The sequence below is a fragment of the Zootoca vivipara genome, chromosome 14 (genome assembly GCF_965207765.1).
Source record: "Zootoca vivipara chromosome 14, rZooViv2.hap1.1, whole genome shotgun sequence".
Taxonomy (NCBI): Eukaryota; Metazoa; Chordata; class Lepidosauria; order Squamata; family Lacertidae; genus Zootoca; species Zootoca vivipara.
In genome coordinates this window covers 23,616,677-23,633,617 of record NC_142597.1, presented here as the reverse complement: position 1 = coordinate 23,633,617, position 16,941 = coordinate 23,616,677, and positions in this window count along the sequence as shown.

Below are 16,941 nucleotides of genomic sequence, written 5' to 3'. Positions count from 1 at the left end.
AATGATTGTCTAGAAATGTGCAAATGACACACACACATCACTGAAATTTTGCTGGTCTTAGCAAAGATCTTTTCATGTCCCTTGAAATTCTGCAGATGCTCTCCCCAAACTGGCACCTTCAAATTCACCTTGGATTTTGCTCAGGAAGCCTTAGCAGCAACTTCTAGAGAGGGACAGGAGCCCCTGAAGAAATTCACAAATCTGAGTGAAACTCCCTCAGGTTCCATTGAAATTCTTCATGTGTTTTTCCCGAACCTGAAATTTGGGATTTGGGACATATTTTGGCTCAGGTTGAAATTTTGTGGGGGAAATGAGCTAGAGAAGAAGTAAAGTACAAGAAGAAGCTACAGTTGCAGAACCATTTGCTGTTGCACAGCTGTTGATGAAATGTATACAATCACGGGCACAATCTGACAATCCTTGCTGAAAATGCAGAACTTAAATTAATTTCAGGGAACACAAACTTCTCCTACCTCAGTTTTTCCCCCTTGCTAAATGTATGAATAATACTGGCAATTTGAATTCAAAATTCTGCTGGTTCCTTAATCTGACCCAAGTTAATTGTTTCTGTGTTCCGCTGAAACCGATGAACAAATGTAGTCACAAGAACTTGAATCCTTCTGATTTTGTTGCGACTCAGGCCTAGTTTTACTGATGTGGTCAGTATTTGCCTTCATGCCCTACAAAGCTCTCTTGACATCACAGATCCAAATTCTGCAGACCACAGAGGTATTTATTAAGTGTAGAGAGGTCTCTAAAACAAAACAGAAAGGCAGAAAAAAATTAACTGGGCAGCAAGATTACTTCTTAGAGGAGCCTTGTATTGATTTTGAGTATCAACCAACAAATCGAATTATGTATGCAGTCTGCAGACCAGTTAAACAAAATCTTCAGAAGTAAACAGAGTTAACACTTCCGATTATTCTGATCATTGGTTATTGACTGAGAATTATGATACACATTCAGCTATCAACTTGTAAACTGCTTCTAATAGCAGCAGCCAAGAATTTTGCATATTGCCAGCCTAAGATTGGGGGGGGGGGACTCAAAGCTTTGCTTAGGTGTACCCGGGACCTTTCAGTCCAGTCAAATGCCTTAGCACTTTGTTCAACGTGCTGTAAGGTATGGGTGTATTTTCCTAGAAAGATCCAATATGCTTCCAAAGAGAAAATGTCTTCAGGTGGCCTCTACTGTTAGGGTCCTAAAGGGAGAAGATCTGTATTGGAATGTTGTGGCTGATGACCCTTATTCAGGAATTCTCCTCCATACATGATTGTGGGCAAGGTAGCAACCTCTAGTTCCTCCCCCTTCGCTGGGTTCTTGCTGCCACCACCCACCATGAGCAAATGGGAATTGTAAAGCTCTGTGAAGGATAAACTAGAGCTCCCATGATTCTTTGTGGGAAGTCAAAACAAAGTGGTATAAAAGTGCTTTAAACGCATGTGACTGAAATCAAATAGTGAGATTCTATGAGTACAGTACAGCAGGCTTCTCACTGCAGATGCTTGCTCTCCAGTGCATCAACGGCAGTGGGGCAGATTATGGGGGTGCAACAGAGCTCACCTCTGTTACCTTCTCACATGATTTTAATTGCACAAGAAGATGAATGCCTGACAAAGACTATGGACTTATTTCCAAAAGATATTGAGTTTTAAAGATTGTATGAAAGCCAGAAAGTGAAGGCTTCAGATCTTGATCTCAGAAACATGATGATACGACGCTGGAGAACAAGTTCATGCATCAACCTCCTTTCAATGCCTTGTGTGCACAGAAGCATCATATGGGTCTGTATCTCTCAGGCTAGACCTGCCCATGCAGTAGACTGAGAGGTTGTAGAATGGAGAGTTTCATTGCAGACTGCAAGGAGGGAAGAATTCATATTTCGGACTCCTTCTCATTATGACAAAACTCCTTGCAGGTAGAAAACTAGCAGAGGCAGTGGCTAGAACCTCTGCTGCTGATATGCTGGTGTGTCCAGCTTGTGGCATGCAGGATTTGTTGCATACAAGTTGCTCAATACCAATTTTAGAGCATGGCCAACATCTTATGCACACAATCTGGCCAAATTTAGGCATTAATAAGGTCATTTGCTTTCTCGCACACAGTGGTATGGAAACAACTTTCCCATAAGAATGTGTTAGGAATCCAACCTTTTCAAATCTCTGACCTCTAACCAGCTGAGATATCCACCTCCACAAGTTAGCCACCCACTGGCTTTCTCACTTTTCCAGATGTTGCAACCCTATCCCTAGCAGTTTAAACCTATCTACCTATTTCTAGAGAAAATGCAAAGGTGTATTAAAATATGTGTTGTTGTTTTTAAAAAATAATAAATAATAATATTTTAGAATTGCAAATATAACAGAAGAAAGGGGAAACACCTTCAGCTACTATTAGCAATAAAAAATATTCCACCAGTCTCGATTTAATCATAGAAATTAAATTAGCATATAAATTAGGTAGTCCGTATGTCCAAACATGCATCCAAATGAGATTAATGATTATATGCTATAAGTTCAAATGTGGAAAGGGCAGTGAGATCTTCATACCACTGAGTAGTATTTATTTATTTTCATTGCATTCATATCCCACCTTTTTTCTCTAAGGAGTTGAAGGTGGCATACATAGTTCCCCTCGACTGTTTAGTCTGCATAACAACACGGTGAGGTAGGTTAGGCTGAGAGGCAGAGACTGGCCCCAGATCACCCAGCTATCTTCATGGCTGAGTAGGGAATCTGATCCCTGGGCTACCAGGTCCTAGTCCAACACTCTAGCCACTACAACACTAGTTGTTTGTCCTTCTGGAAAAGATTATCTGCATCTCACTCGCCCACTTGATTGCAAACCCCACACATATTTCTGCAACAGAACAGTGGCCTCTATGTCCATACCCTCCAACATTTTTCTGATGAAAATAATGATGTATTATTATTTTTATTATAATATTACTATACGCCATCCATCTGACTGTGTTGCCCCAGCCATTCTTGGTGGCTTCCAACATATATTAAAACATAATAAAACATGAAACATTAAAAAAAACTTCCCTATATAGGGCTGCCTTCAGATGTTTTCTAAAGGTTGTATAGCTACTCATCTCCTTGGTTCAGGGGTCTCATAACTCCAAACCCTTATCCAAACATTTATCCAAAAAATGGGCTTGCCGATCAGAAGGTTGGTGGTTCAAATCCCCGCGACGGGGTGAGTTCCCATTGTTCGGTCCCAGCTCCTGCCAACCTAGCAGTTCAAAAGCACATCCAAAAGTGCAAGTAGATAAATAGGTTTAACGGGAAGTTAAACAGCGTTTCCATGTGCTCTGGTTACTCCAGAAGTGGCTTAGTCATGCTGGCCACATAACCCGGAAGCTGTCTGTGGGCAAACGCCGGCTCCCTCGGTCAGTAAAGCGAGATGAGTGCCGCACCCCGAGTCGTTTGTGACTGGACTTAATGGTCAGGGGTCCATTTACCTATGCCCTCCAACATTTCTCTGATGAAAATAGGGATGTCCTAAGGGGAAATGGGACATTCCGGGATCAAATTAGAAACTGGGATGGCTTCTGTAAATCTGGGACTGTCCCTGGAAAATAGGGACACTTGGAGGGTCTGCATGCCCCTGGGATCATGTGTACATCTGTGGTAAGGGCCTCGAAGCCTCAAGTCCGAGAACGTTAACCACATGGGAGTAAGCCCTACTTCAATCATGGGGACATGCTTCAAGTAAACATGTTAAGAACTGGCCTTCAAGTGTGCTTAGGAGTGCCTTCATCATCAACCAATGCAATGTATTTCCAGTAATTTAATAAATACAGAATTCCATCTCCGTTGTCCAGACGTAATTGCAGAGCAGCACCGACAGTTCCACAAGAGTTAAACCAGTGCATCAATGGCAGAGCTTCGACTATTCAAAGTTTTGTCCAACTGTTCACATCTGTGAATGGGCCTAAGATTGCACCTAATTATTGCAGGTTACACACACACACACACACACACACACAAATGTTTCAGTTCTTTTTCTTCTTTCCCCCATCCCAGGATACTTATGTATATGTAAGACATTCAGCAGGACAATGTCCTTTCCTAGCTGAAAAGCCTCCTGGAAAACCCAATCAGACAAATTATTTGTTTCCTCCTCGGGTATGCTGTTATCTATTGATGTGTCTTTAATTTCACATCCACACACACACATATATTTTTATCGTGTAAAATCCTTTGCTTTTACAAAAAAGAAGAAGAAGAAAAAACATTGCTAATTTTAGAATGTAAAGCACTGGAGAAGAGACCCAGTTCAGGAAATGCTCTTAAACAGAAGCATCAGAGATAATGAAAAACCGGCTCGCGGGATAAGCATATATTTATCGGGTTTGTTATGTATCAAATGTAACAAAAGTAGAGCGTCTAAGGAACTCCATGTGTGGTTCTTTCACACTCTTTGATCACACAATTCCCCCTTTTAATTCAGATGCAGTAGAGCTTAAGTGGATTCATTGATGTGTTAAGTGTGGAATGATTTTTTGTATTAAATAAAAAAAAGAGAGGGGGGGAGAGAGAGTGAGAGACGCCATTATGCATCCAGAGAAAGACTTGCCACACACTTGTTTATTGAGACAGGAAGTGGGTTTCCCACACTGAACAAATGATGCTGAGATGCCAGATAATTGTGTGGGGAATAAAAGTAGAGGAAACTTAATTTTCTACCTGGCATAAAATCAGTCTCCGAAGGAAGAAGTAGACAATAAGTTTGGGCTTAGGCTGAATAATAGCATCTGATTGATTTTAAGGAAAGAAGGGAGGGGGGAAAGCCCCTCTCCCCACACCATTTATATAGGGGAGGAGGGCCACGAATTGCTTTTGTTAGGAAAATGCAAAGCTTGGCAATAAGTCTCTTTGTCATTTTTCTTGGTGGTTGAATGCTCCATCTACTGTTACACACCCTAAAAGGAATAAATAAATAAAAACTGGAGCCATATGAAACTGTTTCAGAATGAAATGCTAGAGATTATTTATAAAATAAGGTCTTTGCAATAGTGGTACCTAGGGATTTATTTATTTTTAACAGCAGCAATAGGCCAAATCAGGCAATGGATTGATAATTACTACTATGACAAAAAAAACGAAGAAGAAGAAGAAGAAGAGGAGGAGGAGGAGGAGGAGGAGGAGGAGGAGGAGGAGGAGGAGGAGGAGGAGGAGGAGGAGGAGGAAAATGACAATGGAACTCATGACCAAGAAATGTAAATTCATGAACCACCATCCACTTAAATCAATGTAGCTCAGCTGAGCTACAGCAGCAAAATTCATATATGGTTTGGAGAGTCATATCGCAAAAAAGAACACTGACATTTAGAATATCACAAGTGTGTGTTAGGTTCTATAGCTATCAACATTCTGGATTACACAACTATTGTGTAGAATGGAAGGCGAGAGGTGGGGGTGCCAAATTTTGGTGTCACACAGGGCACCACTGAAATTTGAGACCCCAAGGTCCACCACTGCTCCTACAATCTTTTCGGAGGTCCCCCCCCAAGCCCCTGGAGCAGAATGGGGGGCATGTAGGAAGATGGGGGGGGGAGTCCCACTGAGCAGGCAAAAGTCCCTGAACTAGTGTGATGACTTCATTGTATAAAACATTTTAACATTACCAAATTCACCCCCAAAAGAGACGAGTTTCACTTTTTGTGGGTGTTCTAGGTCAATGGTGGAAATATGTTTGCATCTGGAAGGTGTCAGGTATGTCCAGTCGTGGGGGGAGGGAAGACCTCCACCAGGTCAAGGGCCGGCCCTCCAAGCCTCTCTACCTGGCCCTTGCAACTCTCCCTATGGTGTGCCTCCTCCTCTCAGGCCATGTTCCTTCTTTGTCTCTGCACCACACTCTTCATTTACTCTGATAATAACTTTTGCTTGCCTGAATGGAGGACAGAAAGGGGTGTGCATAGAAGCTACCTTACTGTCCAAAGATAAATATGACCTCCCCTGCTCCGCCCACTTTTGTCTCTGGTCCTGCCCAGCACTGGAATGTGCCCCCCCCTCTCTGAAAGGTTGGCCAGATGGGACTGTGGCCTTTGGGACGCAAAGGGTTCCCCACTCCTGTCTTTGAGAAACACTGCCTATCACTGAGTCTGATGACCCAATGGTCCAGCTTCCTATGTTTACCTCTTTGGCCAAAATAAAGACAGGCAGTGTAAGTGAAAGTATTTGCTCCAGGGAGGAGGAGGGGAAATAATCTTTGCAAGCCAGGAAATGAGCTTCAGAGGAAACAGGCTCATGGGGAGGACTTTGGAAGAAGTAGCCCATTGACGCTTGGCTCTGACTTGAAAAAGGAAAAGCAGGCGAATGGCTTCAGTGTCCCTTGGTTCTCATTCTAATGGATGCAGATCTGAAGTGTCAGTGAACATGACCAGATCTGGAGGTTGGGCATGAGTAATTCCATCTCACCTTGGCAAATCTTCAGAACGAGTTAGAGATTTGACGAACTTTGCCATGTGTTTTCAATTAGTTTTCAAGCAAGGTGGGGGAGGGGGGAGAGGAGGATTCCAAACAGCTGAGCAAAAGCGAAGCGAGTCCCAGTGTTCCTCCAGGCACAATTGGGCTTTTAGTTTCATGCAAGGCGACATCTGCAAATCTGACAAAACTCTGAAATAGAAGGTGAAAGATACTGATGTCAATGTATGCATGACTATTAGAGTGGAGTAACCCTGCAACATACTGGCAGCTTCCCATCAGTCCCTCGTTTTTGTGTTCATCAAAATCTCTGTTTTGGGAAAATGCAATCTAGCAACAAGAGAGCTTCCAATAAAGGTACATAGTATCAGATCCAGAATTAATCAAAGGCAATTGAGATCTGTAAGGGGGAGGGATTATAGAGAACCCGCCCCCCTCATCAGAAGCAGCCCGTCTCCAAGCAGTCATGAGAGCGAGGGGTCTGAAGGGGTGAGTCAGGAAATGGAGAGGGAGTGCCAGGGCTCTGGCAACATCAAAGAGCCCCTGCTCCATAGGCAGGAAGAGAGGGAGGCGGAAAGAGTGGACAGGAATAGGTCAGACAGAAGACCCGTCCCCCCCGACGCCGGAATTGAGAAGGAGGAGGAAAGGGAGGCGCTTCTCAGTTCCGAGGCTTTTATGCTGGTCCCGAACGCGGAAGGGGGTAGTGCAGGAATCTGACTCGAGTGGGTAGACATGAAATGAGCAATCCGTTACACTGTAAATAATGTGCACCAATAAAAATGTCTGACAGACAAGCATGTGGACGGTCGTTACTCAAGAGTAGTCATAACAAACCCTGACAAGATCCAAAGGTAAGGGTGGTAGGGACACTGAAGGTGCATAAGCCCATTTTGCTTTGCCATGTTGTAGTCAAACCAGCAGAGCAGAAGGTGGGAGCACATTTTCTTTGTTTGTTTTGGGATAAAGCCTTCTTCCAATTGATTTCCAATGGCTGGGAAGTAAATTATACCAGCTCCAATACTGGGGTAGGGTACTGGGTTCCCTGTTCTAGGGGCATATGGAGGTAATAGAAAGGCAGTTTCTTCCAGGACACTCCCAATACACCCCTGGAATGAATATTTTTTTCTCATCTCTGATGCTGGAGCTCTGATATCAGTGGGGTATCATGTGTGCACCTTTCTGCAGTCTCATAGAGGCGACATACAAGAGCGGGTCTCCTTCTCCAAACGTAGAAACATCTCCACCCTAGGTCTATTAATTCCAGTGTTTCAACTCTACGCAGTTGGACACACCGCACAGAATCCATCACTATAGGGCAGGGGTCAGCAACCTTTTGCAGCCGTGGGCCGATCCACCATCCCTCAGACCATGTAGTGGGCCGGACTATTTTTTGGGGGGGGGGGGAATGAATGAATTCCTATGCCCCATAAACAACCCAGAGATGCATTTTAAATAAAAGGACACATTCTGCTCATGTAAAAACACCAGATAGGTCCCACAAATAACCCAGAGATGCATTTTAAATAAAAGGACACATTCTACTCATGTAAAAACATGAGATTCCTGGACCGTCTGCGGGCTGGATTGAGAAGGGGATTGGGCCGCATCTGGCCCATGGGCCTTAGGTTGTCTACCCCTGCTATAGGGTTGAATGAGAAACAGCATCATACACAAAGAGCTCTCTATGCTGGCCAGTTAGGACTGAACAAGATTTATACCACAAGTCTCCTGGTCTCTGCGCTGGTGTCCTTCATAATAAGCTACTTCTTTATTTAGTCCAGGCTGGACTGTTGCAATTCACCCTGTATGGGGCTGCCCTTGAAAATGATTTGGAAATTTTCAAGTGGTCCAAAATGTGGCAGCCAGATTACTAGCTGGGGTTCCAGTTAGAAGAGGCATAACCCCTGTTTTAAAACAGTTGCACTGGCTGTCAACTCTGGGCGCTCACATTAGCATTTAAATTCCTAAATGACTTAGGTCCCATATATCTGAAATACCATCTTTATCCCTACCAGGCTTCTCGGGTGTTAAGATTTGCAGAGCGGGGAGCTGCATATTTGAGAAGGAATTCTGCTCAGCTGCAGCTAAATTTATTATGGCCATATTAGCTGAATCCTGCTTGTTTTCCAAATGTTGAGAATGATAATTTTTGCTACTTTCAATGACAATATTTTTTTTATAAAAAAATAATAATTCCTTAATTAATGCACAGTGCCTGGCTAGATGCATATGTCTTGAACAGCTTTCCCTCCTCTGTGGGTAACCCTAGCTTGTCCGTCTTTACAGCTGGAATAAAATACCAGTGCTTTTTGAAGATCAGTAAACAAAGCTTACATAAGACAAAGCTTGCTGGATCAAACTCAGGTCCTTCTAGTTCAGAGTTCTGTTTATAAAAAATGGCCAACTAAGTGACTCCGGAGAAGTATGTGCAGGCTATAAAAGTGATTGTGAATAACCCTATGTGACACCAGCATCCTTTCCACAGAGACACACTTTCTCAGAGAGTGGAAACTCCATTTCTGGCTTCCAAGGGGCTTTTAAAATCAACAAATTAACTTCAAACGTCTGTGTCCCATCTTTTGGGCTTATGCTCCCTCCACATGGCAAACGAGATTAAACAATACATGAAATGAATAAATTTCTTAAATTGTAACAATGAACTGGAAAGCACATGCAGAAAGACACACAGACAACATAGCACTGTTGTGAAATAATAATAATAATAATAATAATAATAATAATAATAATAATAATAATATTTCATTTATACCCCGCTCTCCCCAGTCAAAACCGGGCTCAGGGCGGCAGACACCAATAAAATTAAAATAAGACATTAAAAAAGAGAAAACAATTAATTAAAATACAGATTAAAATACAATATTAAAATTTAAAATGCAGCCTCATTTTAAGTAGTCCATAAATCCAAACCATGAGGGAGGAAAACACAGGGGTCAGACTGAATCCAACCCAAAGGCCAGGCGGAAGAGCTCTGTCTTGCAGGCCCTGAGGAAAGATGACAAATAGAAATAGGAGATAGCCAGGAAATGACTTAAATTTGAGAGCCTCTGGGATAAATATTGCCTGAAATCAGCACTGACAAACCTCAAAAAGATAGGGTAAAGGAGGAAGTTCCAAAGTCTTGGTGCCACAGTTGAAAAGTCCCTGTCTCAAGTAAATTCAATATAGGGGTATGCAGCAACCATGAGACTCACCTTGTAATTCTGTCTATAGTACTTGGAAGCAACCTGGATGGTTTTGTATGCGCTCTGTATTGTTCTGGTTTGATCAGTTATTAGGATCTGAATCTCATATGTCAAAACAAAAGCCCTGTTTGCCTCCCACTGACTTTATAGAAGATTCTAAACCTTTCCACATAAGGGAATGAAATTTGTAGGCTAAGGAACCTCTCCAGAGTGGATTAAGTCTGGCCAAATTTCGGGTAGCTCCAAAGAGGAGCTTTTGTAGAGAACCTTTTTAGACAGCAAACGTCTCTTTTATTTTCTGCAAGAATCAGAAGCAAACTGCAGGCATTGCTCTCCTTCTGACTGTACTCAGGCTACAGATTTATTAAATCTATACATTTCATAGATCTACATCTGCTACCCACCCCTGGAAAGCATTCAGGGAGAGCAATATGTCCACCACCGTTGCTGTAATTTTCAATCCTAACCAAAACGAATGAGAGTCTTGACTGGCAATATAATTCAAAGTAGTTAGTTTGATTGCTGGTCCAAGCACTTAATAGTTACAGTGAGTTGGATGTTGACAAGGAGTGATTCTTTCTAAGCTGGTTGGGAAAGCAGAAAACACAGCTGGTAAAGAAAATGACCTTTTAAAATTGGTTTGTTGACCTTTCAGTTATGAACGACTACATTTGGTATTGTTATGGCAGTAATAATGGGTGTGTATCTCGCCATTTCAAGCCATCTGAAACACACACACACACACACACACACACACACACACACACGCGCGCGCGAGGCCATGACCGAAAGCCAAGGGAAATCTCCTGCTCTTCTTTTGCAAGGAAATTTCTGGACTTACATCTATGGTACAAGTTTGCTTCAGTTATATACAGCAGTACCTCGGTTTTGGAACGCAATCCGTTCCAGAAGACCGTTCGAGTTCCGAAAAGTTTGAAAACCGAAAGCTCAACATGGAAGCCTCAGTACGGAAAACTCAATATGGATAACTCAATACGGAAGCTGCGTGGCACGTTCGACTTCTGAGACATGTTTGAAAACAGAAACATTTGCTTCTGGGTTTACGGCGTTCAAAAACCGAAATGTTCGTCAACGGAGATGTTCAAAAACTGAGGTACCACTGTATTGTCATGTAAGAATGTAAGAAGAGCCTGCTGGATCAGACCAATGGACCATCTAGTCCAGCCACCTGTTCTCACAGTAGCCACCTAGAGGCTATGAGGATCTGAATCGAAGAGCACACTCCCCTCCTGTGGTTTCAAGAAACTGGTATTCAGAGGCCTCGCTGTCTCTGACTGTGGGGGCAGAGCATAGCCATCCTGGCTCGTAGCCCCTGTTCACATTATCCTCCCTCAATCTCCACATATTCCCCTGGGGTTTAATGTGTTGAGGGTGCTGAGGAAGGCCCCTTTCAAGTCTCACAGAGATACAGTTGAGAACTGCAGAAGGAAATAATAATAATAATAATAATAATAATAATAATAATAATAATAATAATTTCATTCCATTGATGTATTTAAACCCAACAGTTGGTTATGCCCCAATGCAGCTAAACAGCAACATCAAATAAATATCCCAATAAAGCATCACATTTGGAAACCATTACAAAACATGTTGCCGGCTCAAATAAATGTAAATCAGCAATTCAACAAACGCATCACAGCTATAAATTCGACATTGCAGTGAAATGGTACCACACCACGATCCAATTCAAAAATGAAGAGCATAAGGAGAGGTTGGCTGCTGAATCAGGCCAGTGGTCCATTAAATCTAGCATCCTGTTCTCACAGAGGCGTACCTAGGGTCCTTGCACCCTTGGCAAGGAGCTGTATTGGAGGTGGCAAACCACCACCACCACCCCAAAAAACCCTACTTTACTAAATGCCTTTACTAGGGTTGGCATATTTAAAAAAGTGAAAAGTTGTTGAGGTTCTTTTGGCAAAGTTGTTGAGCTTTTAAAAAATGTTTTCCAGCTATTTTTTTAATAGGAAATTCACCCCCCAAAAATCAACACTTTTGATATGGGCTGTCATACACCCATACATTGTAACCAATTTCTGAAAATTCCACCCGGACGCTATTTTCAGAGGACGAATCTCGGATATGTTTGGGAAATTCCAGACATATGGCAGCCCTACCTTTCCCCTTGCTGCAAGAAGTACAGGAAGCTTCTCCTGCATTTCATTTCATGGTGACACGTGGCCACAAAACAAACCGATACGCATACCCATCAACTGCTCCAGAAAAAAGGGGACATCCTGGTTTTCCGTGAGAGAGGACAGTGGCCAAAGTGGCCACCATGATTTCGGACTGCACTTTTGGGGGGCCTGGAAGGTGGCATCCTGGATTTTGGCCATGGTGTCTTGGAAGGTATGCTATACACTCCATAGTCTGATGGTTAATTTTTGCACATACCCCCCAAGGCCTGTATCCCCAGTGGGGGTTGGTTTTGCCAACTCCTAGGTACACCTCTAGGGGGATGCAGGTGGTGCTGTGGGTTAAACCACAGAGCCTAGGGTTTGCTGATCAGAAGGTCAGTGGTTCGAATCCCTGCGACGGGGTGAGCTCCCGTTGCTTGGTCCCAGCTCCTGCCCACCTAGCAGTTTGAAAGCATGGCAAAGTGCAAGTAGATAAATAGGTACTGCTATAGCGGGAAGGTAAACAGTGTTTAGGTTCTATTTTGTCCTCAAATAGTTTTGAAACATTGCAAGCTGCCGAGAGCACTTATGTTATGGGGTGGCCTGTAAATGTTGCTAAATAAATGCAATGGTCTTCTTCCAGCCTAAGATAAGGCCACAGTTAGACCATAGCTGCCAAATCTCCTGCTGGAAAATGCGGGATCAGCAGTGGCACGGCCCGGAAATCGCTTCTAGGCATGTCCGGACATACGTAGAAGCGACTTCCGGTGCCGCGCTACCCATGTATGGGCACCGGAAATCGGGCGGCGCCGGCACCGGAAGTCGCTTTGTCCGGACATGCGTAGAAGCAACTTCCGGTGCCACTCTACCCGATTTTTGGTGCCCAGGCATGGGTGGAGCGGCACCGGAAGTTGCTTCTAGGCATCTACGGACATGCATAGAAGTGACTTCCGGTGCCGCGCTACCCATGTCTGGGCACCGGAAATTGGGTGGCGCCAGGACCGAAAAGGGAGCCTCCCTGGCAGGTAGGAAATCCGGGGGATTTACGGGATTTTTCCTAATCCGGGCTGCCAGCGGGAAATGGTTTAAAATAGGGGGGTTTCCCGTGAAAAATGGGAGACTTGGCAGCTATGAGTTAGACCTCTTCAATAAACCAAGATGGGTCCCTTGCATCACCTCTAAGGGAAGGCTGGTTTCTCCATTTCCCCTCCCCCAGGTTTCTTGAATATACTTCTTAATGATCAAGGATGATGATGCAGAAAGATGGGTATAAACATATAACATACAACCTTTGAAGCTTCAAATTTTAATAAACATTCACATCTCTGTTATGTTAGTCTCACACACACAACTAACATAACAGTGATATTAGAATTGTGTGTGAGAGAGAGATGCACATGCAGAAAAAAAAGCTTAACTGGTTCAGCATCCTATCAGTCTGTACCGAGGGCAAATCAATGTATGCTAAAACAATCCGGGCTTTCTCTTCTATATCCTATCCCCAGTGGCACTGTTGATTGTATAGCATCAATGTCACCTATTTTAGATGGAAATGTTAGCAACTGTAATGCTGCTGTTGATGTTTCAAAATGATTCTAATCTCATTTCAATAATAGCTTCTGTCTCTTTTAGTGACACGCATGCCATAACATTCAGGGCTAAATTGACAGCACTAATAACACACTCTCTCCCTTTCTTCTCTCTTTCTCTCTCTCTCTTTAAAAACATTATTCGGACCACTCTGCATTTTTTAAATGTTGCATTCCCATTTATTGCAAAAGTGAAGGGTTTTCATCTTTTTTAAAAAGCATTAGATAATTGAATGCCACCAGCTCTCATTGACCTAAGCGGAGCTCCTTACAACGCTTGAAAAGTGTGTGTGTGTGTGTGTGTGTACACGCTTATTTAGTGGGCTGAAATTTTAGCTCTCAAGTATGAATGTTCCAATCACAGGCAGTTGCCTCAAGGACATATTCTTGAAGGAGATTTGGGCACCCGTTTCTCTCCCTGTTCTCCCACCTCACCTCACCCTCATCACCACACAGTGACAACTGCAGTCATCAAGCGATGAAAACTGTGCTACCTTGTCAAGTGATGGTGTCCAACATATGATGAGCTCGGAAGCTTTCTGAGTTGCATCATACTAGGACTTTCTCAGTCATGGTCCAAAACGGTAACCCTGAAGATTATGTTGCAGCAGGCTGAACATTGTGGCTTTCCCCCGAAGGCTTCACCCAACCATTATTTGAGTCATGCGCAAAGGGGATTTGGGTCCCTCCAACGAAGTATTTCTGTTTCAAAGATATTAGATAGTCCCAACATATTCTTTTTGGTCTCCTTCCTCAACTACCTCCTTACTCTGCCGCAGTTAAATGGGCTACTTCTCTTCTCTCTTCCCATCTCTCTCTGTGTGGTCAGGATGAAGCAGTTCGCCTTTCCTCTCCCGCATTTACGCAGAGGGGGGTGGTGGAGAGTGGTGGAAGAAAGAGCGTATGGTACCTATATTTGAATAAATGTACCATACTTACAGTAATAAAAAATAAGACACCCCCTGAAAATAAGCCACAGTGTGTTTTTTTAATAGGAAATCCTATATAATAAAGTCCCTGTGTCTCTGCGTCCAGTATTCCCTGTGTCCATGGGTTTGCGCTAATGCGCATGTGCCCCCCAGACACAGGGACTGGACGAAGAGGCGGGACATACACACACATGCGCTCTCTCCCCACCTCAACCCTCTGCCTCCCGTTCCCCTGTGGCGGCGGACCAAGATGCCGCCATCTTGGTCTGCCGCCACCTCCTCCTGACAACCCTACCTGGCCCGTGGGAGGAGCGGCGGGGCCGCGGCCTTCCCTCCCTCTCTGCGCTCGGCCGCGGGACACGACGGGAGAGTGCTTTGTTTAATTGTGTTCCCGGCGCACCCCGTGGCCGAGCGCAGAAAGGGAGGGAAGGCCGTGGCCCCGTCGCACCTCTAGCGCCCGTTTTCTTAACGGGCTGAATGAGACTAGTATATATATAAGACAGTGTCTTATTTTAGGGGAAACACGGTAGCTGGGCCATTTGAAATTCGATTGTGCTTATATCATGGGTACCTATTAGATCATGCCCATTTTTGTCATTGGATTTAACTGGTTGTTTTGAATTATTTTACTAACTTTTTTTTCTGTGTCATTTTTAAGTATTATTATTTGTTTCCTTTAAATACGGCCAATTAACACAGTCCTCTTACAACATTATTACAACTACAACGCACTCAGTTTGGGTGGTCTGCTTGCAGAGCAAATATTCACTTGTCAAATGGTGACCCTTTCCTTCTCCCTGCAGCTCTCTGCATACACTAGAAATCGGCTCTGGAGGGTTGGGAAAGAGATTGGGGTGCAGGGCAGGTTGCAGGAGGGGAAGGCAAATCCATTATGTCTACTGACATGATTTTGGATCTTGTCCATCTTTTAAATGCCCCCCTCCCCTCGCAAAAAAAAGGGCTGGTTGTAAGTGATGCACATCAGCACATAATGCGATCTAAAAGCCAGCACAAACACAGCAGTAAATAAAAATAAAAATCAAATTAAAACCAGCATAAAACCAGCATAATAAACAGCCAAAATGTACATCTTCTTGCAAATTAAAAGACCTATAATAATAATTGTGAGGGACAAGGGATACAGGGAAGTCCCTCCCATCTTAAGTTCCAGCCCATCCCCAAGCGCTGGAGAGAGTAAGGAGAGCTCTGCCTCCAGCGGAGAGTCAGGAAGTGGTGTCCGAGGCTCAGGCAGGGTTGTGGAGCCCATGCCTCAGGTGGGACAGGAAGTTGGACGCACGGGGGGGAGGCCAATCCCCCCAACTCCCGAATTGCGACGCAAACGTAGGGGGAAGAGGTTGGGTCTGCCAAAGCTTTGGTGCTGGAAGAAAACGCGCCAATCGCCATTCGGAGGTTCTGACACCTCACCTTAAGGATGCATTTTTACTGCTCTGAACACTGTAAATAATCAGCACTTAATAAAAGCCTTAAAAGACCATGCTGGCGTCGTTACTCTAGAGTAGCCATATCAGGCCCTCTGACAATAATAATAATAATAATAATAATAATAATAATAATAATAATAATAATAATAAACAGCCAAAATGTACATCTTCTTGCAAATTAAAAGACAAATAATAATAATAATAATAATAATAATAATAATAATAATAATGGTCTTCAATTGATGCCTGGAAGACTGTAGCATCAGACCGTAATCTGGGCATCAGGAGAGTCTCACTGGGGACCAAGCTTAGGAAGAACATAGGGATCTGATTTGCACTGAGTCCAAATGATTGCTCCACATATTGTCCATATGGACTGGGAGCAGCTCTCCAGGGGTTCAGGTAGGAAACTCCAAAGCTGGCATCCAGTTTTGGAAACACCTTTTCCAGCATGACCAGGAGATGCTTGGGATTGAACCGAGGATCTTCTGCCTGCAAAGTGATGCTAAGACACTGATTTAGGTAAAGGTAAAGGGACCCCTGACCATTCGGTCCAGTTGTGTTCGACTCTGGGTTTGCGGTGCTCATCCCGCGTTATTGGCCGAGGGAGCCGGCGTACAGCTTCCAGGTCATGTGGCCAGCATGACAAAGGCACTTCTGGCGAACCAGAGCAGCGCACGGAAACACCGTTTGCCTTCCCGCTGTAGTGGTACCTATTTATCTACGTGCACTTTGAGGTGCTTTTGAACTGCTAGGTTGGCAGGAGCTGGGACCGAGGAACGGGAGCTCACCCTGTCGCGGGGATTCAAACCGCCAACCTTCTGATCGGCAAGCTCTAGGCTCTATGGTTTAACCCACCGATTTAGTTACCTGTATACAGAAGGGGAACCTACTCTTGTGCTCAGATCCTAATCTTGGGGTAGCCCTATGTAAAAGCACCCCCTACATTAACCTGACAAACTTGATTCAGCTGTGGTTGGAAGGGGGCATGACCATTTCATCTAAGCATGAACAGTTCATCCCTAAAACATGCATCTTCTGGTGAAGAATAGGAAACTGCCAAGTGCAGAAGTGACCCAGTTGGCTGTAGCTAAACTCCAGGACCCCCAACTCTGTGTGACTCTCACTACTCCCAAGTGAGATTTTTCTCTTCCCTGCCCCATCTCCCGTGGACTAAATTTAAGCAAACTTTGACATATATATTCC